This window comes from Haemaphysalis longicornis, unplaced genomic scaffold (genome assembly GCF_048455015.1).
Source record: "Haemaphysalis longicornis isolate Haplotype H1 unplaced genomic scaffold, Haemaphysalis longicornis Haplotype H1 scaffold_1, whole genome shotgun sequence".
In the NCBI taxonomy this organism is placed as follows: domain Eukaryota; kingdom Metazoa; phylum Arthropoda; class Arachnida; order Ixodida; family Ixodidae; genus Haemaphysalis; species Haemaphysalis longicornis.
The window spans coordinates 153,207,578-153,231,892 of NW_027526203.1; the positions used below are offsets into that span (position 1 = coordinate 153,207,578).

The window sequence follows — 24,315 nt, forward strand, 5'->3', positions numbered from 1 at the left end:
TGAAGTTAGTCCTTGGAATTTAATTCCGGTAGTTACACATCATCATGCGTGCGTGGCGTTTGTATTCAAATGTAATAAATTGTCAGAAAAAAAGGTATAGATTAAAGCAGCCAGTATTCAAAGTGGGCTTTCAAATTTCGGCAGCTACCAGAATAAAACCGAACATCATGTTGACGTGCTCAATTTCCGAGAATCCACTGGCGCTTTAAATAAAAACTATCTAGCATTCCTTGCAACAGAAAATGAGGTCAACTGTAAGTGTCCTCGAGTGCAGTTGGTTTCTCGCAGAAAAATACTTCAGCAAGGACAACACAAAGTGGGCTGTTCTGGCAGCAGAAAGCGTTGTGATGACATTTCCCTGTAGCGAGTCAAGAGCGGGCAATCTACAGAATGCAGTGCGCGTATAGCCTACGAGGACGCAAGTTTCGAGGCAGAGAACGTGGAGAGGTGTGGTTCGGAACAAAATATAAGGAGAAGAATAAGAAGGAGATAATGGCGGCAGCAAGACGGCTACCCCTTGCGTTGCAGGCCCGAGGACCATCCTCTACACTGCAGGTTGATACCGGTGTCCACCCGACGCCTGAGAGGCGCGCCGGTGGCGCAGAGCGCGCGGAATGAGGCCTCGTTGCGGCCTAAACGCAACGTCTCCTGCCGCCTCTACCGATCAGCCACGGCCACTGCCCTGGCCAGCAGTAGAACCCCTCTTCAGCGGCTACACTAACCAGCTCGGTTGTCCCCACCTTACGCGCTCGCCGACTACAGAGAACTGCATCACCGACTCTTGCCACCCTCGATTTTCCCGTAAAACTGAAAATATATGTTGATTGATCCCGCACTTCCTGACCACCACGTCTCTGATCGTCGTGAACAACCGTATGGCTCCTCCTTTCCTTGCCCGCTATCGTCCGCCCCCTGAGTGGCTTTAAGTCTCTAGTCCGTTTTGTTGCCTTGTTTTTTTTCAATTCCCGCATTTGCCGCGTTGTACGTCTGTTTCCGTGATACATTTGGCGATTGTGTGTTTGCGAGAACGTAGTGTATACGCTGTCTTTGGCTCATTCATTATAAGTGTTTTGGAACACCGTGCCCGAGTACACTGTTCGTAGTCTTCATCATGATGCTCTGGCCGACGGTTCATACTGATGGAGAACATCGGATGTGCAGGCAAAAATATTTGCGGAATAAATGTCAAAGAGACGTAATGTCAAGCACCTTTACCATGTGGTTGGTTTGTTGATTTCACACAGCCAAAATATTTGAAGGCAATAGATGCGTCGGTAAACATCATAATGAACACTGTTGAGATTGTGGAAAAAAAAGAAAATATTCTTTACGAAGCGACAACCTTATACTCCTTGTTGCACACAACTGAGTGGCAACATGACGAAATAGAGCATATTTATGGGCAGGAAAGCTACTTCCAGGGTCCCATAAATAGTAAAAAAACGTATGCACTTGACCTCATGTTCACTTTTTGCATAACAAATATATATGAGGAATTGTGGGTTGCACACATCACAGAAATACGAAGTAGAAGCGCAGCAAAATATTACAGTAATATCGGGCAGTACCTACACACTCAACGGCATGTTTACTGCAGCTCCAACAAATGCGTTTTTTAGGGGATTTTAAAGATGCAGAAGGCTATATTATTGCGAGAATATGTGGGAGTTTGTTCAACAAGTTTAGATCTAGGTAATTTGTCTTGCAAACCATTCCTATTGGGGATTCCTTTTGTTGTATATTTTATTTCGTAGATTGTATTTACAGCTAATTGGCGCGTATATCTGCATACAGCAGCAGAGCTTTCAAGCTGAGCTGGTTATAAATAAATAATTCCATTTTTTTACGGTATTTTTCTTGTGAATCTGTTTTGCTTGTGTAATAGCGGGGCAGGGTTAGTTCAAGGCGATTTCTATCAAACGTAAAATTTCTTGTCAAGTACTAGTTAATTATAAGATTAACTTTCCCAGTCGCTTCCCGTGCAAGCGAGCAATAACTGAGACTAGAGTGCAATAACAGGTAATAAAAGTATCTTCTTCACCACGCCGGCTAGGGTTAAAGCTCTGTCAGTGTAAAGATGCCACCAATAAAACGTCATATTTTTATTAAATTATATTTACATGAATTGACAAATTGAAATTATTGTTAAACCTGAAGCCAAGTAACTAGACTGAATTGACGTGCTCGTTATTCCTGTCACAAGAAAATTTGTCAGCTTAGATCATTACTCGTAGCCTAAAAAATAACACACTGTGTTTTATTTTTGTTTAACGAAAGCTTCTAGCTACATCAATAACTTTTAAAGGCGTACAATTGTTTGTGTCCGGAGTAACCAATATCATTCCTGGCTTTGGGCGTGCAAGAGCGTCGCTTTTTGTGCTCCCGGTCGTCAAGGAGGGAAATACCGTGCTTCATAACTGGACAACAACAGTGTTCCAGTTTCGGACTTAATTACGCGTTTGGCTAGAGGGAAATATGTACACTTAGATCCCATTGGTAATTTCTTCGCGCGCAAATGCACCATCACTGTCACCATCCTCACTTGCTACGGTTAACAGCAGAAGAGACGGGTAACACGAAGATAATCCAAACAGTACCGCTCGTTCCTAATGTAAGACGTGGAGCAAAGAACGGAAGAGCGATCATGATTGATCGCTCAGTGTTTTTGCTATATCGAGCGCTCTAGGAGAACAAGAATGACCCAACCAGTTCAGAGGGTTAAAGGCGTGTAATTTGCTGTTCGCGTTGGTGACTGGTAAGGGCTGTGTAGGGACAAAATGTATACATTGAAACAACTCGTAACAGCCCTTGTTACGACACGCAGACTAAACCGCTTGCCTGGGCCTCCCATGCTTTCAAAGAATGCGCCGTCCGTGCGAAACTCACAATCTGAAGTGACAGTGATGTTTGTGTCACAACTGTAAGTTTTCGGTACAAATAGAAAAGGAAGATCGTTCGGGTAGCTAAACAGTGAATATTTCCTTCCCCCAAAGCTTTTGCAAGTTACAGTGCATTTCGTTCGTTTTGCTACTAAAAAAGCGAACGTATACTCCTAGAGATACTTCCAATAGCGTTGGGTTGTACAAAAATGTTTATAATAAAACAAAAATATCCTACGCCCGTCCGTCTCACGACGACAGAGGGTGGACACGAGAATTTCTCGTAAGGGATTGATTTCTTGGTTGTCGTCTGAGTTCGGACTTCAACGCGCTGACGGTTTGAACTTTGACTCTTTGAGCTTTGACTTTGACTGGCGCGCAGTTCCGACTTTCGATAACAGCGGCTTTGACTTTGACCCATCGCATTTCATTTCGTAAGAAGAAAACTTCCCGTTAAACCCCCGTATTCGTTAAATGGAGGGGTGTATGCATTTTCTGCCTCATTTTGCATGTCCATGCAAACTTCTCCACATCCTCACTGCTTAGACCGTGTCAAAACGGCCCAATCAAGTAGACGTCGGCTTCATAACGTGAGGGACCCAGGCTCGATTTTGACCACACGAAGCGTTTTTTTTTTTTTTTACTCTCACTCCACCCACGATCTTCATTATTGTAAGAAAAAGTTGGCTTTCCTGCAGTACGTTTTCGCCCGACATACGCTATCAGTGAGACATAGAAAACTTCGCTTTAAAACGCGGAAGGTATTTGAAAGGCATGACGGACCCACAAAAAAGACCTTGAAGGCGACAAGCCTTTCAGATACGCTGTAAAAACGAGACACTTCAAGAGACCGGAGATGTCTTTCTATGCATCTTGTCTTCACACCGTAGTCCACAAAAATAGCAGGTTAGTCTGGACTGTAACAGCACCGCTAATTTTTATACTTTAAATCTCCGCCTGCCAGCCTCTGTGGAGCGGCGGGCATTGCAGGAACTGACGGTGTCATCGTCGTTTCTCTCCGTGCTACGGGCGCTGTCTCCAACAAGGGCTCCAGTGCGCAGCGCCATGACGAAGCTTCTTAAGCGCGAAAAACTATGCCCGCTGAAATACCGTAACAAAATCCGTGTTATGCCCCATTACGATATCCCCTCAGTTAACGGGCGTGCCTGCATATATCAGCGGGATCACAGTTTGAACGCGAAAGCAGGGGGAAAGCCCGGTAATGCCTACCATGGCCCTCGGCGGTTGTCGGCTACGCTTTGAATGGGGAATCTGTAAGCACAGGAAGCATCGCAGACCTGAACTCACTGAGGCCTGTGTAACCAGGCGCATCCACCCCCCCCCCCCCCCCCCCCCCCCCCCCCCCAGTGGAATGCCGGTAGCGGTCAGCGCAGCGTAGTTGTGCATGGCTTTCTGTCGTTTTTCTGCGGTGCGGCTTGCAAAGCGAACGTAACCTCACGTGCATTTTTCAGATCGGTAAATCTTGAGCGTGGATGTGGCGTTTACGAGGCATGCCATGCGTGTGATTTACGCCCATACTCAATATTTACAAATAGCAGACGACGCTCAATGGGCCAAGCTGGAATTAAAGCTGGAAGTGAAAGTTCGTTGCTTCATGCAATTTTTTTATGCCTGCATGCAGTTTCGCGCATCGAGGAGTATACTGCAGCTAAATGCTCCCACAAAGCCTGTGTGTGCAACCGATCTAGGAATGCTGCGGCGCTGGCCTGACGAAACGGAGTCGACGTCGTGCGCAAGCGAAAGACAAAGTTGGGGGGTGTCTTCTAAGATTTACCTCAAAACAGAAATTGTGATGGACGACGCTTCCGTAACTTCATTACCTACGGCTGAAACGTGTTTAATTTCACAGAAATGGTCTTACTACAGTCATCGGGAATCGTTGATAGAATAAATACCACACGATAGTAGAACGTTATTGCTTGTCGTGGAGAAGCATTGCTTTACAAGAATTGCAATACTTGCTGGCTAGTCGGTAAATGGTTTTTCAAAAACCAATTCCTGCGTGGCTGAAGGACACACGACATGAGGGTGCCCGAAACCTGTACTCAGCTTCACAACTGAATGCTGCGGTTGGTTTACAAGCTGCCACCTACGCTTGAAAAATCATGCACACCTTCGTCTAACGACGATGAGGGTTTATCGCAAAGCTCTATCGTATGGGTTTCCTTGGTTGCCTTCTGGATTTAAACTTTGACTAGTTGAGCCTCGAATTTGATCAGTACGCAGTTTGGTCTTTTGAACGCAGCGTCTTTGACTTTGACCATTTCACATTCGATTTCGCAGAAAGAAAGCTTTGCGTTCAACCATCATAATCATTAGACGGAGGGCTAGATAATTTTGCTGCTTAATTTTGAACTTCCATGCCCCCCTCTCCAAATCTAAACTTTGCCCAGCGTGTCGGAAATGTGTCTGTGCTGGAGGACTCGGGCTGATGTACCTATATTTGAGGCAACTAATCGCGCGTTTTTGGTGTCTTCACCAGGCATTACACGATTTTTTAGGTACTCTGTAAAGAATACTGAAGCATTAAAACAAACCGGCTGACGTTAACACTGCCACATTTTTTAGCTATCGGTGCCAGCCTTTATTCTACACAGAGGGTAAAACGGTAAGGGGAGGAGGGATGGTTTGTAGCTTGGGCTGTTGAGTTGGTGAATAACTTTGGCTCTTGATAAAATGACCACCAGAAACGTCGGATTTCCACTTCGGCTTTCAGGCTCCCATGCTGTCACAGTGTCGCTCACCAAAACCGAAGGTACAAAGCTCACGGTTACAGAAAGTGTAAACTAGCGCAACATTGCTACGGCTACACGGTAATCCATCTCGTATGCAGGTGCCTTTCTATTTAAAGCACACGTATCGAGGTATCCCAGCGCTAAGGCTGGCGTGGAAACCGTAGTCATTGAAACCAGTGAAGATAATTTAAAGTGGTAGAAATGAATTCTAATATTGCTAATAGTTTTATTCCTACTCAGATCGCGCGGAGCCAGGCGCAGAGCGCTGCAAAAAGCGCTCGTGTCAATATACCCCATTCCCAACCTTCCAAGCATCCAACAAGTTTGCGTAGCCGTTAGTGCATTTAAGAAGAAAATAATACTACTAATAGTAGTTTTATTCGTACTCATAACGGGTGTAGCCAAGCGCAGATCGCCGCAAAAAGCGCTCATGCCATTGCAAGCGATACCCAAATTTAGAAGCGTCCGACAAGTTTACGTAGTCATTACTGCATCTAAGAACCCAACACATCTGTTTAGACTTCGTTTCATCTCACATGTCTGCTCCCAACAGCACCAAAACATTCAGAGCACCGAAGCAAACACGACAAAAATAACGGGAGGCTGTGTAGCCCAATGCACCGGCTCATTCCACTGACGAGGGGAGCGCCGAGTGGTGGCGCCACCTGTCCAGCTGCCCGGTCCCTATACTGAACCAGTGGAGCTGGAGTAGTGTCTACGTACAGAAGTAATTCGCGTTACTCTGTCTCTCGCACCGGCGTCCCCCTAAAGATGGCGGGTGCTGGGTGCTCATTTTGGCGCAATCGTATACGCCTCGAGCGCGGCCTATAGGGGCGCCACTGAAATCCCCCTAGCGGCCCGTTTCGAAAGCAGGCGCGGGAGTCGGCATCCCGCTCCACAGGGCCGCCGCTGCTTTTGCGGCACGTCCACGACTGAGATTTACCGTGTGTGGGCGTTTGAAATCCATGTTTATGTGGAGCAGTCACTCTGTTCGCAAATGAGGTGTGTTTACGAGAGTGTAAATGTTTCTGACGCGAACTTAGTGTGGTATATTCGGTCTGTATAAGCGCCAGGTGTGTGTCACAGGTCAGCGGCGCGGAACCGGCGTGTGATGGAGCCGATTGAAGTTGCACTGACCTAAATTTACTCTCCGTAACCACCGGTTCCTCAGATGTTCATGCTACGGGTATACGATTTAAATTGGTTTTGTGCGCTTACATAATCAGCGGGGCACTCATACCTGACAGCACGCCAGTTATGTTTGCCAATATTAAACCTCAGATATTGATCACCACCATTTACAAGCCAGTCTGTGTTCATTTCGGGAATATTCAACAAAAGAACGATGGACAATGCATAATTATACTCGGGGATCAGCACATGACAAAGTCGTCTTGTCGTGAGGTGAGCGCTCGCAAACATTCATCTGCTCCTCTGCGAGCAGCGCGGAGACGGGCTGAGAATATAATCTGCGTCCGCGACTAATGCTTCTTCTAAATATAGTCATATGGCACAGGGAGCCTGTAGAATAAAGCAGAAACTGAAATAATAGGGCCTTATCACATACCACTCTCTTCCAACGACACCTTTCATCGCTTGTTGAACAGCCTACCCTGTATACACTTACAAAAATGCGGCCGCCGTATGATCAGCTGTTCGTTGAAGTAGAAAAATAAAATGAAAGTGAATGCGACATTTGTGTGTGTGATTGATTACTAAAACGTTCATTGCTTGATTCCGCTCCGCATTTGTACACAGCGTCCCCCTCCCGCTCCCCCCCCCCCCCCCCGATGCCTCGCGAAATAGCAGTGCATTTCGCGTATAGTTGGTCCAGTGAACCCTAACTGGCTTAAGTTTCGACGAACGTCTTTAGCATGTCAGAAGCTGCTCTGTTTTTTTTTATTATTTCCGTTAGAGAATTATGTTTCTTAATTCCGCACTTGCAATACATTTATTTTTCCGTGGTTTCATTAATTTGCCTTGGTGTGTGGGCACATATTTAACGACGCAAAGCTAGGCTTGGAAGATACTGAACATTTTAGCCGGTTTATATGCTTATAAAAGGCATAAGTTATTGTCCGGGATTGGGTAATCACATCCCCGAAATATATTTTTCTGCGACGTATATATTCGAAACGAAGCCGCCTTCGTTGTCCACGCTGCAAAAGAAGCCAACCTCTCATTGTGCCAGTATCAGGTCTAAACGAGGCGACAGCAGAATTCATTTGTGCCTGATGTTTTGGAGGTGACAGGGGTGATATGTTGCTACCGTCGCCGACGCCCGGAAGAGCGGCGACGAAGCGCGCAGCACCGCGTCTCCGGGTAGCTCTTGCAGGCGATCGCGTACTCTACGAAGACACAGCTGCTTTTTAGGTGACCTAAACGTACTCTTTGCCACCATAACAAGTTTTTTTCAGGGCGCGGAAAGGCGAAAAGAAACGAAACAGAACCTAAACACTGCACGCGGCCCTATCAGCCACGCAGCGCAAATCCCGTCAACGCCGCGGAGAAGCGGCGGCAGGCGGCGCAGCGATCGCGAAGCTCGAGGCGTATAGGCACCGGACAGTGAAGTTTGCGCGCGACTGCAGCGCCATCTCTCGCCGCCGCCTAGCAACTCTGGGTCGGTGGACGTCGCGACCGGTCGTTCAGCGCACGTAAAAACACGCGCGCTGCGTGCGGTTCGACGTTGTGTGGCGGACGTTTTTTTAAGAAACATAGTTATAATTGCAAGTTGCAGGGTGCGAAAGGATCAAAATGCTGCAGAAAGAATTAGTGGCCACGCCGCTACTTCTCTGTGAAGTACTGCCACAATCGCGAAAGGCAGCCTGCCATCGTTCTGTACAGGTTTCTCGGGCAGCCGTGGAGATTAAGCGTCGCAAGAAATGGGTTTTAGCAGTAAGAAAGCCATGACATTTTTTGTCAGTGGAAGGAGTATTATGAGTACGGTGACTGTTTATGCGCAGCGCAGGCACGAAGGGCTGTAAAACTAAAATGTTTGCTTTCAGTGTTCCATACACATCGCGCGCTGCAGTGAATCGCATGCTGTCGTAGTATTTGCATAACACAAGGTATTACGGCTTCCGACACTATTGTTTTATCAGCATGAACCTTTTTTAGCGACATTCACGGCACCGAATGGATGCCAAAAGGCGGCAGAAGAATAAGTTCACAGCACTTCGCGGGTGATGTCAAAAGCAATGTCAAGACGGTCAGTACGCATCCCGCTTACTGACCTTCTTTGTTTGCCGAAGTGTACAGAGTTCGACCACGCATTCCAAGCGAGAGCGTGGCGAGATATCAAAGGCAAGGTTGCATTCACTCGCGCTGACTTCTTTAATGCGTTTTGCGTACGTACCCTGAAAGTTGAGATTGCTATTGTTTAAGTAGAGGATAGGGAGGAGGGGGAAATACTTTTTTGGAGAATTCTGGACGGCCTGAGCAAACTGTATCACAATTAGCCGCTTAGACGACTCTAACATTACGCACAAGATAGAAGCCGAAACTAAACTGAATCTTCGTAAAGACAACCGCAGCTCCGCAGCAGATTTGCAACTGTGTTTCCAACAGATTTCCAACTGCGTTTACTTTGTCATCAGGTAATAACGTTTGGAATCCGCTGTCAATTAGTGACCACACCAACGGAGCTGAAGAAGGGCAACCGGAAAAGTAACTGCAGTGTGGTTGCGCAAGCAGAGGAAACAACACAAACATGCTTCTGTCGTTGAGCGCCGTGGTATACGCTGGGGTCACTTTATTAGGCTGTAAAACAAGCAAAAAAAATTAAAGGAGCCATGAAGACAAAATACAAGTTGGGCTTATTAGAAAGACTGCTTAGTCCCGATAACAATGATACGAATATCATCGCAATCTTCGAACAAATAACGGAGATATTAAAGAAAACTTGTGAAGCAGTCGCGACCCCCTAGCCAATTTCCCGCAACTTTTCTATGACGTCACGGAACCTTGTTTGCGCGATTGGCGGCCGCCTAACTGACCTGTCGCGATGACACATGACTGGACGTCTGTAATGGGGCCTCTAGTTTCATTTGACCGCATCACTTGAATGCTAAGGTGCAGTTAACGCACTGAAAATTATGTTTTATTGTTGGCCCGTATGACGTCATGCTTGCTCATAACACGTAACTGTGGCGCAAAATTTGAAAGTTTTTAAATACTTTTTGCTTTTTTTATTAAAAAAAACATCTTTTGGGGCTGTAATGGAGCTGAGTGAGATACTGAATCCTAGTTCTTTCATATTACACGAAGTTGTATTTTCTCTTCATGGCTCCTTTAATGACCTGAGTTGGCGCTGTAAATAAGCTTCCCTTGCTGAGAATGGGACTTCGCAACGATGTCTGTCCCATGAATTTCTTTCACGGCCCAAACGCGCGCGGGAACGTACAATCTCTAACTTCTCGCGCACGCGAAGCCGACAGCTAGTAGCTCAGCCCCGCAATTGTCCGGAAATCGCACAGAAGCACTTGAGACATGAAGAAACTATTTCCCAGAACAGTTTTCAAGCACGAGACACCATTCAAAAACAATCGCAGAATCGCACAAACAAACAACCGAGAGGTGCCGAATCTATGAACGCGCGCCGGCCGTCGGGCTCTCACCGACCCAACGTTAGCTCAAGCTTCCGTGGAGCAGCGCTGGGTGTACTTTATTCGTCGTGCCCTCTGAGCAGTGACCGGTGCCTATAGAACTGTGGCGGCGGTCCTCAACTGACACTGCGTTCAGATCCATGGTCTCGCTTTGAGTCGTGAACCGCCTAAAAACGCCCGTCTAAGATCCCTTACGCCCCAATGTGTTTTACTCAGCACTTGAGACAAACAACTCTGTCATACACTATGAACCTACCGCAACCATATTCCCCGCGGAAAAGAATTCTCTCCACTCGCGCTACGCCACCCAACTCAGTCCCTCGCGCTGCTTGGCACAGCTGTAAGAACGCGTCAAGATTTTTCACACTGGGCGCAATCGACATGTATATAGAGATGATACCCTCACGCCTACCGGCACTGGCACTCTGTGAACCTTTACGGGTGACCTTTCTGTAGTTTACGCCAAACATTTGTCCCTGCCAAAATCATCGCCGCTTGAAGCAGAACTTCTACTCACGATTCACGCGCTGGACTTTACTGTGTGACATTTAAACTCAGAGCCCTGCCAAGTTACGTCTTATGAATGACTTTTTCTAAGCGATCGAAGAACTGTAAAAGCCCAACTTAACTCAACCATAGACCCATCACATTATTATCTAGGCCCCTAACCTCCGCGGCTTCCCGTTGGATGCTTCAACCTATGATTTACACTTGTCTTCCCCCAGCCATCCGCATTCACATGTACAAAAAAGGATACCAAGCCTTAACTTCAATCACTAACACCTACCGACCATAATACACCCTTTGTACCGCTCAACCGATTCGCTGAAGTTTTCACAAATGCATTGCCTGCCTCATGTGCACCAAAAGCTACCCACAAGGATTACACCACAGTCACATCCAAGTGTCCCTACTTTCTACTATTCGCTCAAGTAGATCTTCTTACTGCTCTGAATACACGCGATATAGAAAAACTTCCTGCCCCCCCCCCCCCCCTCCACTTTAAATCCCGACACTCCTATCGACCCATATCTGAATTCGCATTAAAAAGTAGTCTCACACGCGCAACGTAGGCTATTATGGCGTGCTACGCTTTTCGGTACGTACACTTCATCTAGGGGCCGCCAAAAGACTATACTGAAGCCCTTCCGAGGTCGATAATTAAGTCCCGAACAATATGAACTCAACCTACCTCATCCCTCTTTCCTGCCTATTTGTTTCTAAAGGTCTTTGAACAAAAATCCAGAATATGTCCAGAAAATCGCAATGTGTTGTGTCTATGTATTATTAGGAAATGGCGAAATCTCGCAAGTGACTATTCAGGGGTGCAGAGAAAAAATTTGCGGTATGCATGCTCCCGCTATTACTGGCCCTACGGAGGCACAGGTATGGTGGCCGCCAGCTCACGCCGGGCCCGCATATGACAATTTTGAGGGAGAAGCTAGTGTTTAACCACGCACTGCTCTTGCCTACAAGGAAAGAGCACGCGCAGACGCAGTAATAGACGTTAATCGCCAAGTGGTTGATATTGCCTGGCGTTGGAGCTGCAGAAAGATGGCTCTTACCTGCGATGATGCCGCAACTCCATTTGAACCCTCCAGGAACCTCGCATTCTAGCGAGGAAAAAGTTAGCTGCCGTCACAATTGCGTCGTTTGGGTTGTTTCTCAAATAACTGCGGCTTATGAAAGCCACGGAATTCCCTGTAATGGTTCAAGTTTGTTTTGCTGCGCACTGTTCCTTCCCGGGGGCCCGTTCTTAGTACGAAAGCATGCTTATCGTATACCTGAGGCGAGTACGCGGGTGTAGCAACTGAAGCAATTTTTAAAATAAGGAATAGAACATACAATGTTTTTAGTATAAAGACTAAAACACACAATGTTAGGTTTAACTTCCCGCTTTGAGGCCGGATGGAAAGCAGTTGTCATTGGAGAAAACACCTCTTTGTACTCACGGTAGTTCCAGCTGAAGGCGTCGGAATACGTAGTAAGACCTCAAAGCATAACGCTCCGCATTAACTCCAACGAATACCGGACAGTTGGTGCTAGTGCCCCATGCGAAAAGAGTACATACACATCAGCAGTGCTTGATTGATTGTGTGGTTTGCGCGCCTTAGTGGAGGGCTCCGGATTAATTTCGACCTCTAGGGGATCTTTAAAATGCGCCGATGTCTCGTACACATGGACGTTTTTGCTTTTCGCCTCCATCAGAAAAGCGGCCGCCGCGGCCGGGAATCGATCCCACGTCCTCGTGCTCAGCACCGCAACGCCTTAGCCACTGAGCCACCGCGGCGGGTTACCCGCACTGCTCTATTAGAATACGAAGAAATTAAATCAAAGTGTTTAGGCCCAAAGTTAGGTCCCGAACCCGACAGTGCTGCGATTATTAGAGCAAACCGTTACATACTGTTTTGATCAGGCTGATGTCCCGGCGTACCTAAGTCGAAAGGGATGCCGACTCCAATTAGCCTGTTTACGCCGCCAGCGGCCCATCGGCCCGCGCGGCGTAGGTAGCGTCACTGAGGAGACATCGCCCCTGCGGCGTCGGTGCGGCGCTTCCAGCTTTTCTAACCACCACCATTGTTTCCGCGGCGGCAAGGACCCCAACAGGACTCTACGGAGCGGACCGTGAAATCAGCCAAGGGAAAGCTCAGGGGCTGAGGTGTGCCACGTGCTCGGACAATAGGCCTTTCCGGCGATTCGGCGACAACACCTTCTCGTCCTATTTTAAAATGTGGGGGAGTATTCAGGACGTCTTCGAATGGAGGCAGTGCCAAAGCGTTTTGAAGAGGAAGCATCTGATCGGACCACACGTTTCGACCAGAATTTCCCAGAAGTCTGGGGAACATGGCTGCACAAAATGCGCGGTTGTGCAAATCCGGAGGCGTGCACGATCGAGATCTGAGCCTGTCCTTATCATGTAGGCCGGTCTAAAAGTGTTCTCCGTCTTAGCCCACCTTGTTCTCATCAATGTTTGGAAAACCAGCCGCGCTATAAAAACGAACCGAACCCGCCTCTACAAGAATACTTTTAGGGTTGCACATCCCGGCAGTGTTCTACGGGGTGACGCCATATGCTGAGGCGTGCACGACACTTTCGCTCAACAATCCGTGGTTGGCGCAGACAACCTTCTTGGGCGCAGCTTAAGACTTCCGCCATTTTTTGTAAAGTACTAACAGTTAACACGTACTTTCATTCGGGGTAGCTCTGGACCTGTGCGAAAGACGGTAATTAAACAGACGATGGCGCAACAGAACCACGTCAACGACGTCGTCTACGCTCAACCACCCAAACCAAGACGAGCACGAGCCGCACACTCTCCGCCGAGCGGCCTTGTGTCTGAGCATAGATTCCATATACAGATACACATGCGCGGAATACGGATGCCCACGTCTGCAGTTATGAGCAAGGGGCCGTTCTCCAGTCTGATTTTTAAATATGATTAGGGAATAACGTTAGGAATAGGAGTCGTAAGTAGTGGGAGCATAATTCGAGTCCTCGTGAGCAACGTCATTATTTCATCATTGGGAGCATTTTGCGAGGGAATCAGAACGGACAACAGCGTGTACTCGCTAAGTCTTCTGGTATGAAAATGCACCTATCTAATTTTTTGATGAAAAAAATGAAAGGGAAGACTGCCTTGTTTAGACCTCGCGGTCTGTACAAAATTTATGGAGGCTTAAAACTTCCTAAGGATGTGAAGGTGAATGCCTAGTCGGACCTTCTATGGGTCTGCTATTCACCTTTGTGACTACCCCCCTGACCACGTGACCGGCCCATTGAATAGCACCCTCCGAAGCTTCTTCCACTCACTTTGCTTCACGAGCATCCTCCTGGTGATCTGCTTTTAAGCATCGCGGCCATGCATGTCATCACTTAACCAGTCCCGCAGATAACACCCTCCGAACCTTCTTCCGCGCGCTTTCCATCGCCAAGAGCCGCCTGTTGATCTGCTGCTGAACTTTACTTTCAACTTTCCGGCCGCGCTTGTCGCCACTTGACTAGTTCCCTGGAGAGAACCCCCGAAAGCTCCTTCCGCCCGATCGCCATCGTTTGGAGCTTTCTGCTGACCTTCTGTTGAACATAGCGCCGCGCCCGTCACCTCTTGGCTAGCCCATGGACAGCAAGCACCCGCCAAAGCTCCTTCCGCTCGCTTGTCATCAGCAGGATCATCCTGCTGATCTGGCGTTGAACTTCCTGTTGAACTTTGCGGCCACTGCCGTCACCACTGCCGACAGCGCCCTCCAACGCTCGTTCCACGCGCCAGCTATCACCATTTCTCAGCATGCGCTGTGTCGCCCTTTCTGAAAGCTCTCCTCGGACTCTCCTCCCGCATTCGTCTTTCTACTTTAGGATACGCTATTCGTGGTTCGCGCATCCAGGCTCACGCAACTTCAACTTTTTTGGACCACGTATTTTCTAACGTCGCAATTTGCATGCTTGAAACATGCAGATGTTCGAGCATGCACTGCAAGACCTATCCGCGTACACGCTAAGGGCGCAGCAAACGCTAATAATCGTTTGCTGCACCTGCAACGTGTACGCGGCTAGGTCTTTAAGGATTCCAACCGACGAGGATTTGGAGCTTAGTACGCAGCCTACGGGCACCACCTACTGCTCTGCATCCTTTCCTCTGTATCGCTTTGCGACAGAACCGCCGTGATCTAGATGTCGCTGAAGATTTCTGCGCCAAGGTCACAGCCTTGTCGGCTCCAGTCTTACCTGCCAGACTGACCGTTGTCTCTCCGCCCTCTGCAAGTGTGACCGTCATGGACAAGCCATTCACAATGGCAGAACTATTTACTGCCTTGTCTTCCGTAAACAAGGCTTCCGCACCGGGCCCAGATGGCATAAGCTATGCAGCTTTGTCACACCTTGGAGACAAAGCTAAGCGCTTCCTTCTCGGCACATACAACCACAGCTGGGAAACGGGCCGCCTCGAACCGGGCTGGAAGCGCGGTCGCCTTGTTCCCGTGCTCAAACCCGGCAAACTCCCTACGGAAATTGAGTCTTACCGCCCCATTGCACTCCTCAGCTGCGTGGGGAAGCTGATGGAGAAGATGGTCCTTGCTCGCCTAGACTGGGACTTGACAGAGCGAAACGTGTATGCCCCACAGATGACTGGATTCAGACAGTCCCGCAGCAGCATCGACAACGTGCTTCCCCTTGTCAATGACGTTAAGAGTGCGAAAGCCCAGCGTCGCATCACTCTAGCAGTGTTCATTGATATTAAAGCAGCCTTTGACTGTGTGGCACATGAGGCAATAAGATCTGCATTGGAGTCGGTAGGCATCGGAGGTCGCATGTATGTGTGGATATCCGATTATCTGTCTGACAGATCCGTCTCTATGTCCACGAAAGACGGCGAAACAGCCCCTCATAATGTCACGCGAGGTGTGCCACAGGGCGGCATTTTAAGCCCAACCCTATTTAATATCAGCCTCATTGGAATTGAGAAGTGCGTGCCACACACTGTCGAAATATCGCTATATGCTGACGATATCTGCATCTGGAGCTCTGGCCGCAACAGGCGAGTTTTACAAGCTCGCCTTCAAAAAGCCATCAATTCTAAGCGGACTTTTTGACGAGACGTGGCCTCGAAATCTCGGCTAGGAAATGTGCTGCAATAGCCTTCACCAGGCGTGATGTCTCCCGCTATCATCTTTCAGCGGCAGGGGTCCCCATACCCTTTGTGGACTCACACCGATTCCTGGGTTTAACACTTGACAGGTGGATGACGTGGTCCCCCCACGTTCGTCTCCTGAAGGAGAAACTGGGCTCCTTTGCTCAGGTGCTACGCATGCTGACCAGCGGCTCAGGAGGTTGTTCTGCTGGGCCCCTCCTACGTCTCTACACGGCACTCTGTGAAGGACTGCTCCGATACAGCCTCCCAGTACTCGGCCCTCTTTCCAAGACCAACACAAGGCTGTTAGAAAGTATGCAGGCCCGAGCTCTGCGGTTTTGTCTGGGTCTTCCGAAGACAACTTCTACGCTGGGGACCATACGAGAGTCTAGGCGCTTCTTACCCAGTGTACTGGTGAAAGAGGAGCAGCTTCGCCTACATCTGCGGCTGGCGACTAGGGCCCATGGACATCCGCTGAGTTCTAGCTCTGCCTTAGAGGTACAAGACACTCTACCACCCTTGTGTCAGAAGTTCCCTGCGCCGCTTCATCTCCCGCCCTGGTTGTACTTCCCCTGGCGAATCGTCACCACAATACCGGGCATCGGCAGTAAATCAAGGTTGCCAATTCCAGCCCTAAAGTACTTCACTCTAGAGCACATGTGGAATTGCTACCCTAAACACAAGCATATCTACACTGACGGATCGGTGACGGCCGCATCATCTGCTGTCGTAATCTGGGTTCCATCAACGCGCACCACAATTGCGGCCAGGTTAAGCCACAAAACAACGTCGACGACCTCAGAACTTGCTGCCTTGCGCTCCGCTTTGCAGTACATTCTTGGGCAAGAAGCTTCTGTGTGGGTGATTTTCACAGATTCACGGGCGGCGCTACAGCAACTAGCATCATTCCCGCGCGAGCAACTGGCCCACGAAATACACACCCTGCATACACAGGCTGCCAGAATGCTTCACGAGGTAGTGTTACAGTGGCTACCTGGACATTGTGGGGTGAATGGGAATGTGGTGGCCGACGAAACAGCTTGCGCGGCCCACACCCAATCTAGTGTCATCATCCCAATTCCTTTCTCTAGACGTGACGCCGCGACACTTGCGTACTCCGCGGCGCGGCAGTCACAACTCTCCATATGGACGGACGGGACAAAACATTATCAGCCACTATACAGAATCGATCCCGCCTGCACTTTTAGAATGCCGTGTGGCCTGGGAAAGCGCGACGAAGCAGTCGTTCACCGCATTCGCCTCAACGTCGCTTTTACCAGCCACTACTTGTACAAGACACGCCGAGTTGCCTCCCCTCACTGTCAAGTATGCAGTGTCCGTGAGGACATAGAACATGTTCTGTGTGTGTGTCCCCGTTATGACACTCCGCGGCTAACATGGAAGACAACTTTTGGACTGCGTGCTGATGCACCATTGAAGCTTTGTGACGCCATTGGTCCTTGGCACTCAACTGCCGCGGCAACACGGAGTACACGGGCTTTGGTGTCATTTCTCCGTGACTCCGGCCTGAACGAAACTCTGTGAATGTGTGCCTTAACTTCACTTCTGTTTGTGCGCCGTGTGCGTAATCCTGCATTTGTCAGTTTGTGTGCTTATTTGCTTTCGTAGTGTCTGTATGAGTTTTTGTGTCTTCGTTTCCCTTCACTTTCGCACATCATGTTCATGTGGAGTAGCAAGCCAAGCTCGCTGCCAGGCTGACTTCTCTTCATTCATTAAAGGCATTCCTCCTCCTCCTCCTCCCAACCGGCGGGTAAATTATGGGTACAAATTATTTGCAAAAGCAAAAACTAGACATTACGCAAGAATTGCTTTTTGACTTTCCGTTGACTTTACACTATTAATGGTATACGGAAATGTTGTCTTATACGTTCACTTCTCCAATAGACTACTTACAATGGTGACTATAGTCGAAATGTCTGCCCAGAGTTATTTGAAAGGTGTACGCGATCGCAGTTGCAACATACTAATAATTATATTTAGGTTAGGTGGCCGCTTTTGGCAGGCAGTTAGACTGATTTATTGAGAAAACATTTATTGAGAATAAAGAGGCGCAGTTGTAGGGGTAAGTGGGGGGGATGTAGTGGACTACCGAGGTGTTGCAGTATGTGTTGGTCCGTAGTCGACGCGAAATACGCGCTGCCTTCGTGCTGATAAACCGGTCAATAGAGATATTGAAGTCAGAGTTGGCGATAATGACATCGATTGCAGTGCACCGGAAAGGGACCGGTGCATATGTGGAAGGTGCGGAATGGTCCTTTCCTGTCGACTAAAACGGCCGGAGTGTAAGATCGCGGGCAGCGCAATGTGCTACCTCATTTCCATTGAGAGAAGAGTGGCCTTGTGTCCACACAGCTAGGATTGGAGGTAACGTTGATTTCATCAGAATCTTGAGCGCTATATGCGCCCGACATAGTTGTTGCGGTTGGCTTGTTGTGAGTCCGTGAGAATTGCCTGAGTAGGAGGAAGCCGTGGTGCTCCCAGAACGATGGCTGCCTCGTCAGCCGTTCTGATGCATCCGTAGGGTGAGGGAGGTAATAGTAGTCGAGCTGGAGTCGGCCACAACCAGTGCATGAGCGGGGCGTACAGTGTACGGCGCGACGTGCGTGTATACGGGGTTCATTTTGCTGTGGTTCGGTTTGCTCAGAGATGGGTGACGCGGGCCTCCTTTAGCCTTGATCGAAGGAAGAATGCATGTGCTTGAGAATGAGAGATACGGGCGAACTGAAGTGGAAAGCGCCTAATTAAACACTGAGGGATTAATAGCGCGAATTTTAGTCCGGGGTGTCTAGGTCATGTTTCGACCACTTTCGCTGTGTTTACGCGACTTTATTTGGTACAAAAATCAATTCGGGAATTCTGTCCTCCTCTCTGTATCCTCCTTGCCGATTTTCTGTGACGTTTCGTATGACGTTCAAACGAGATGGCTTGGCTTGACTGTGCTACTGTACTGCTCGCCGGCCCTCCGGCAAAATCAGTCGGCACAGCGTTTAGTCAGCCGGCCACCGCCAGGTAGGCGCAATTCGTTCGCTCGCTTGAAACTAAGCTACGACACGTTTGTGCCCGGAAGAATGCGCCTTTAAATTGTAAGTTTGTAGACTGCATCAAGCTCTAAGTCCAAGTAGCTCCACACAAGCGCACATGCGATGCTTCGCTGACTGGTAGGACAGTAGAAAAATCTAAGGCCAATTGAAGGCGGGAGGAAAGTAAGCCAAGTTAATATAGGTACTAAGGAATTAAACTCAACCGAATTTTTTTATTTACAGCGTAAAGCGAAAGTGCGGGAAGCATAATCACAGCGGACAGCAGCACGATCACACACTTGCGATCACCTTTCCAAAAGCCTAACGAATGCAGTCGCTAGGGATGAGATATTTGTGGCAATTCGGGGGACGCTTACTGCACGAGCGTTATTGGCGACCCCGCGTTTGTGCTCGCCACCTGGCGGCCGTCGCGAGAAGCAACCTAATCAGGCCCGGTTGCGTACTTCCCCATGGCGCAGCACGCTTGTTTAGCGTCGTAACAGCGTAGTTGCCGTGATACCACTGAAAGAAGACCCAAAGACGATAAAGCGCACGTGTGAGGAGCTTTGTTGCGACCCTCCGGTGTGCCGGCCCGATTAAGTACAACAGAGCATACTTTTACCGCTTCCGGCGAGAAGCAGACGACGCGCCACTTTCTTTTTCATTGTAATCAAGCCGCATTGCATGCGCGCGGCGTACTTTCAGTCGGCGTGCTTCCCCCGTGTGCTCTGCTCGAACATGTACCTAGCTAGCGTTGTGCAAGTTGCGACCGTCCCGGTACAAATCTCGGGGGCCGATCGCATTTTTAGCTATTATTTTAAATGCAGAGCATTTGTATAACTCACGATGTCACCCGTGCGTCGGCGTCCGCAGCAGCCAGCCTCCCCCTACACTATAAAAAGAAAAAGAAATAACAGTTACCGGCGCCTGGTTTCGATCCCACGACCCTGCGGGCGGAACGCAAGGTACATGGTGCTCCACCCACTGCGCCACAAAACGACACAGAATCAAAGGCTACGAACGCGCCTTATATCCTTGACTCATTCAAACTCTGTCGTCAGCGGCGTGCGTTGGCGACTCAGCGGCGTGCTAGCGGCGTGATAGCTGCGTGGTGTACACGTGATAGCACCAACCCCCCAAACACTAAACGTTACCGCAATACAACCACCCCCTATAAAGTGGGTTGGCGCGGGCTCCACTCCAGTCAACTCCTGCGCTCTCTTCTCTTGCGTTCGTCGGCGGTCGCAGTTGATAAGCGATGGAAGCAAGACCTTCAACTAGACCAACAACTACCACCAACAACTACCACCACCACCACCACCAACCCTACGCCACATAAACGACCCCAATGCTCTGCATTTACTCGTGTCGCTCGCGCGGGGGCATGCGACGGAGGCTTTTTTTGTACGGATCGCGTGATTCGTGCCTCGAGCGGGTAATTTGAGATCTTGGGAGGAAAGAAGTGTGGTATGGCTTTTATTGCGGAAGCATTAGCACCCGTGTTGGCACAAAATCGAGCGTCATGGCTGACCAAATGGACGACAGTTCAAAGGATAACAAAAACATGCCACGAATAGTCCGAGTGACACCACATTTCTCAAGGAGCTGCATAAACAAAGAAAATAATTCAATTCAGAAGAAAATTTGCTAAAATTTCCTGGTTGGTGAGATTTGAATCAGAGTCCTTCGGAATGCGATCCGAGAGCGGACTCCCGGGCAATCACAGCTCGATGATAGCCAATTAACGGAGAACGGAGATAATAATGGGCTAGTATGGCCTCTTAGTTGCGCTGTGGCCTCTGAGTGGTGTGTTAGTGACATGTACTGAGTGCTGCGTGAAAAATTTGAGCGTGGTAATTGCGCAAGAAGCGATTAGGTGGGCAGCAAAGCCCATTTCCGTCTAATAGCGGCGTATATTTAGAGCTAACAAGGGGCGATTTGCTAAGCCTATGGGTTGAAATAACTGAAAGGGGAAAAGGATGACAATGACAATGAGGACCACGGGACACGTGCCACTGTAAGCATGCATAGAATGAACGCGCTGGCCCCTGTTCTACCAGTCTCATTGGTGCAATGTATACGGTTATGGACATTGAACGGTCTACGTCAACAGCGGCTGCAAAACATGACGGCGCACATAACTCCGGCGGATCCGTTCCTCAGTGAAACACTGATAGTTTCGCATTCACTGCGTCAGAGGGACTGCTTAGGTGGCCTAGAATTGTTTCGTCCGAGAAAATTGGCATTTGACCTTCACTGGAAAAGCAGCGCAGGGCTTGGAGTGTGAATTTGATCGTTCCGCTGGGAGCGAAGCCTCAATGCTGGAGCGAAGAACCCGAGTTCGTAACACGCCGCCTGCAGCTTTCTCCTCTGTCCATCCTTAATAAATCCACAGAAGGGACCTGTCCCGGGTGTCGCCAGGTGACCATTTCTGCCGATGCCTTTAATGCATCGGCAAAATATCTATGATGCCTACACCTTTAATGCCTATGCATACAATCCCAAGAAATGCAGGCGTGGACACGCGGGTACGAATTCAAGAAAGGAATGGTGACTTTCTTTTAAGCGCCGAAATCTACAAGGTGTTTTTCTTCCGCCGATCGGATTGGGATGAATCCTAGAAATCGGGCAGAAAAGAATGCGGTGTGCCTTTGTAGCGATACTTGTACCGCGAAGTTGTGATTTCCACTTGCCAAGCAGGGGGGCCTACGGTCAGCCACCAAAACTTCCAAACTATTGGAAGCTTTATGTCTCCAATATCTGTGCTAGACAACGAACAGGCGCCAAGAGACGTCTGGTGTAGATACGACAGACTCACTCACACCGCATGGAGCGAAAAAGATAAATCCTAAAATGAGTTCATCACTGCTGTCGCAGGCACATTTAAAGAAGTGTACAGTATTGTTTACGGCGTTTCATCATTATTAGTCATGTAATTGCACACAGCGAGATTTCGGACACCCTTGCCGGTGCCGCTTGAGTGCGGGAACAAATTCCTAATCTTTGGATTGAGATTTATGAGCATAAATGAAGTAACGTGCAAAGTGAAACACGTATTTAAAGGAGCCATGAAGACAAAATACAAGTTCGTTTTATTCGAAAGATTTCGTGTTTTATAGCGTCCCCAGCACTTGCCCGGCAGCAAATGATGCCGTATTCACCGAGAAATTGATCAATTTAGGTTAAAATTTTGATTGTCCCGCCAAATCGTGTGTTTCGGTGATGTCTACAACGAAGTCGTAACAGCGCGTATGCAAACGACCTTCCAGTGCGCCATTCGACTTGCAGGCTTGCTTGCCGTCAAACCTCCCAGGTGGCGCTAGCATTCTCAGCACTACGCCGTTGCTTTATTTTTGACCGTATTTACACCTGGCCTGTTTTTGTTAGGGTACAAAGTAATCGCTTCGTGAAACATGCGGTATGCTTGACAAACAGGGTCACGTAAGGAAACGTTGCTTGCGCCAATCGGCCAGCGTCGCATAAGACAACTTCAAAGCGGCGGACTGCTGTGCAGCTGAAACAGCATAGTGCGCCCAGTACCAACAGCAGCGCGCATGCGTACCTCTATATTTACGGGTATTTTCGTAACTTTTATTTTTTACCACACCAGTCTTACTGCTGTAAAATGGATATGCATTACATTTAGGCGCAAATAGCTCGTTCGGCAAGCTTATAAGCTCTGCCTAATTTGCGTTTGCTTTTGCCGACCTCCGCCAGTCGTGGAGCAGGCTGGTATCATAGGTTCGGTTGCATGAAATGAGCTAGTGGGTCGCATGGCCATTCACTTTTTTCCTAATTATATAGCTTATTTCAGCGAAGCTTACGTTAAAAAGGTGTCAGTATGATTCCAACGAGGCAATCTTTTGAATAAACCAAACTTGTGTTTTGTCTTCATGGCTGCTTTAAGTCAGTATTTGGACACACGTCGTTTCCATTTGGAACAGCGCCGCTAACAACAGCACGTGGTACGCATTCGGGGTTACAAACCAACTTGATATGTACTCGTGCGATGCCATTAAAGGAGACGGCTGAACTATGAGAGACTATTTACTGGGAATGAAATGTGACACTACTAGGTACCCTCGCGATCTTATCGTTAATATGAGTGTGAGAACAAACAAGATTGTTTTTTTAATAACCATATTTTAAAAATGACCTGTGAACGGATATTTGAAAATGAAGTTTTATGCAGCGGGAGATTACAGGTGTGCTGCCAGATTAGGTGGCGTTCCTTTAACCGCGAAAAGAATAGAAAGTTTCCGTTTAGTCCCGGGGCGAAAACAACTGTACAAAGCACACGTTCGTACAGGCCTTTGTATAACTGAAAATTCTCTCCTAGATTACATAGGTTGAAATAGTATTTGGAAAATAATTTTTTACCCCATATGTGTGCCACTGGGGGAGTTTAAAATAAGAATCTTTCCTGGCTGCGCCCAAACGCACCATGTGAAATGGTAATTTTTTTTTTTTTTCTATTCGCGCGTCCAAATACGAAGAGCGTACTCATTACAAAGCGTTCCAGGTGTCTACCACGGGCCCTGTACGTTACCAGACGTATCGATTTTTCGTACGTCTGATAAAGTCCAGGCGGAAGGAGACAGTTATGGTTAACATCCTCCCTACTCACCAGTACGTGGCCAGTGCTGACCCGGCGTTATTCCAGATCTCTCCATGAACGCAAAGAGGCATGGGCGGCCAGTCTGCGTGCAGTTGCGTGCACTCCACCGCACTGCTCGCTTAGCGTGCGTGAAGCCTCCCAACCGCGTGCACGCTGTCATTGCGAAACGGCTGGAGAACGCAGAAATTCATAGCACACATTCCTCTCGAGGCAGGGGTCCTGCGGGCCGCTTCAATTTGCAGCGAGCCGCTAAGTCTTCCAAAGTAGCTCGGCTCTTTCGAGCGTCGCGGACACACCGTGAGCGTGATATGTGGCCCGCCGACGGGAACCGAAATCCGCTAGTAACGCGCGCCGAGCCCCGCCGATTGAGCGCGGCGTGCTGCGAGGAGGAGCACGTGTGCTGGAGCGCGCGGCCGCCGCCACAGCAGTTCCCCACTACTCCGAGCCGACCCCGGGAAATCGCCCGAAAGACTCCCCGCTCTGCCCTAGGCCCCCGCCGCCTCTGCCGGCGTCCCATTGGCTCCTGCGCCGTCGCCCTGGCAACGGCCGGCGCTCGCTCGCCCTTCGTCTGGAGTTGTCCTCTTCCCTGGCGCAATTTTCGTACCTCGGGGCCCGTCTGTTCGGTCGCCTTCTCAGCCGGTGTCGGGGCGCGTTTAAGCGCAGCTTCCGGCAGGAGAACAAATTCCTCTGTCCGCGATTTCTCGGAAAAAAGTTTGCGACGACTGGTTGCCAGGAATGAAGGGAGTACAGCGAGAATCTGGCGCGAAGACATCGCGCAGCCGGGGTTGTCATGGTTT

The 24,315-nt window shown here is 48.9% G+C and overlaps 1 protein-coding gene across 1 annotated transcript in view; it reads right to left on the reverse strand.

Moving 5' to 3' along the window:
• The window catches only part of LOC144138022 (uncharacterized), a 298,058-nt gene extending 274,141 nt beyond the window's left edge, over nucleotides 1–23,917 (reverse strand). The window contains exon 1 of the mRNA XM_077670092.1: nucleotides 23,528–23,917. The gene's annotated coding sequence lies outside the window, so the exon portion shown is untranslated. The remainder of the gene's footprint in view (nucleotides 1–23,527) is intronic.
• Nucleotides 23,918–24,315: the final 398 nt, after the last annotated feature.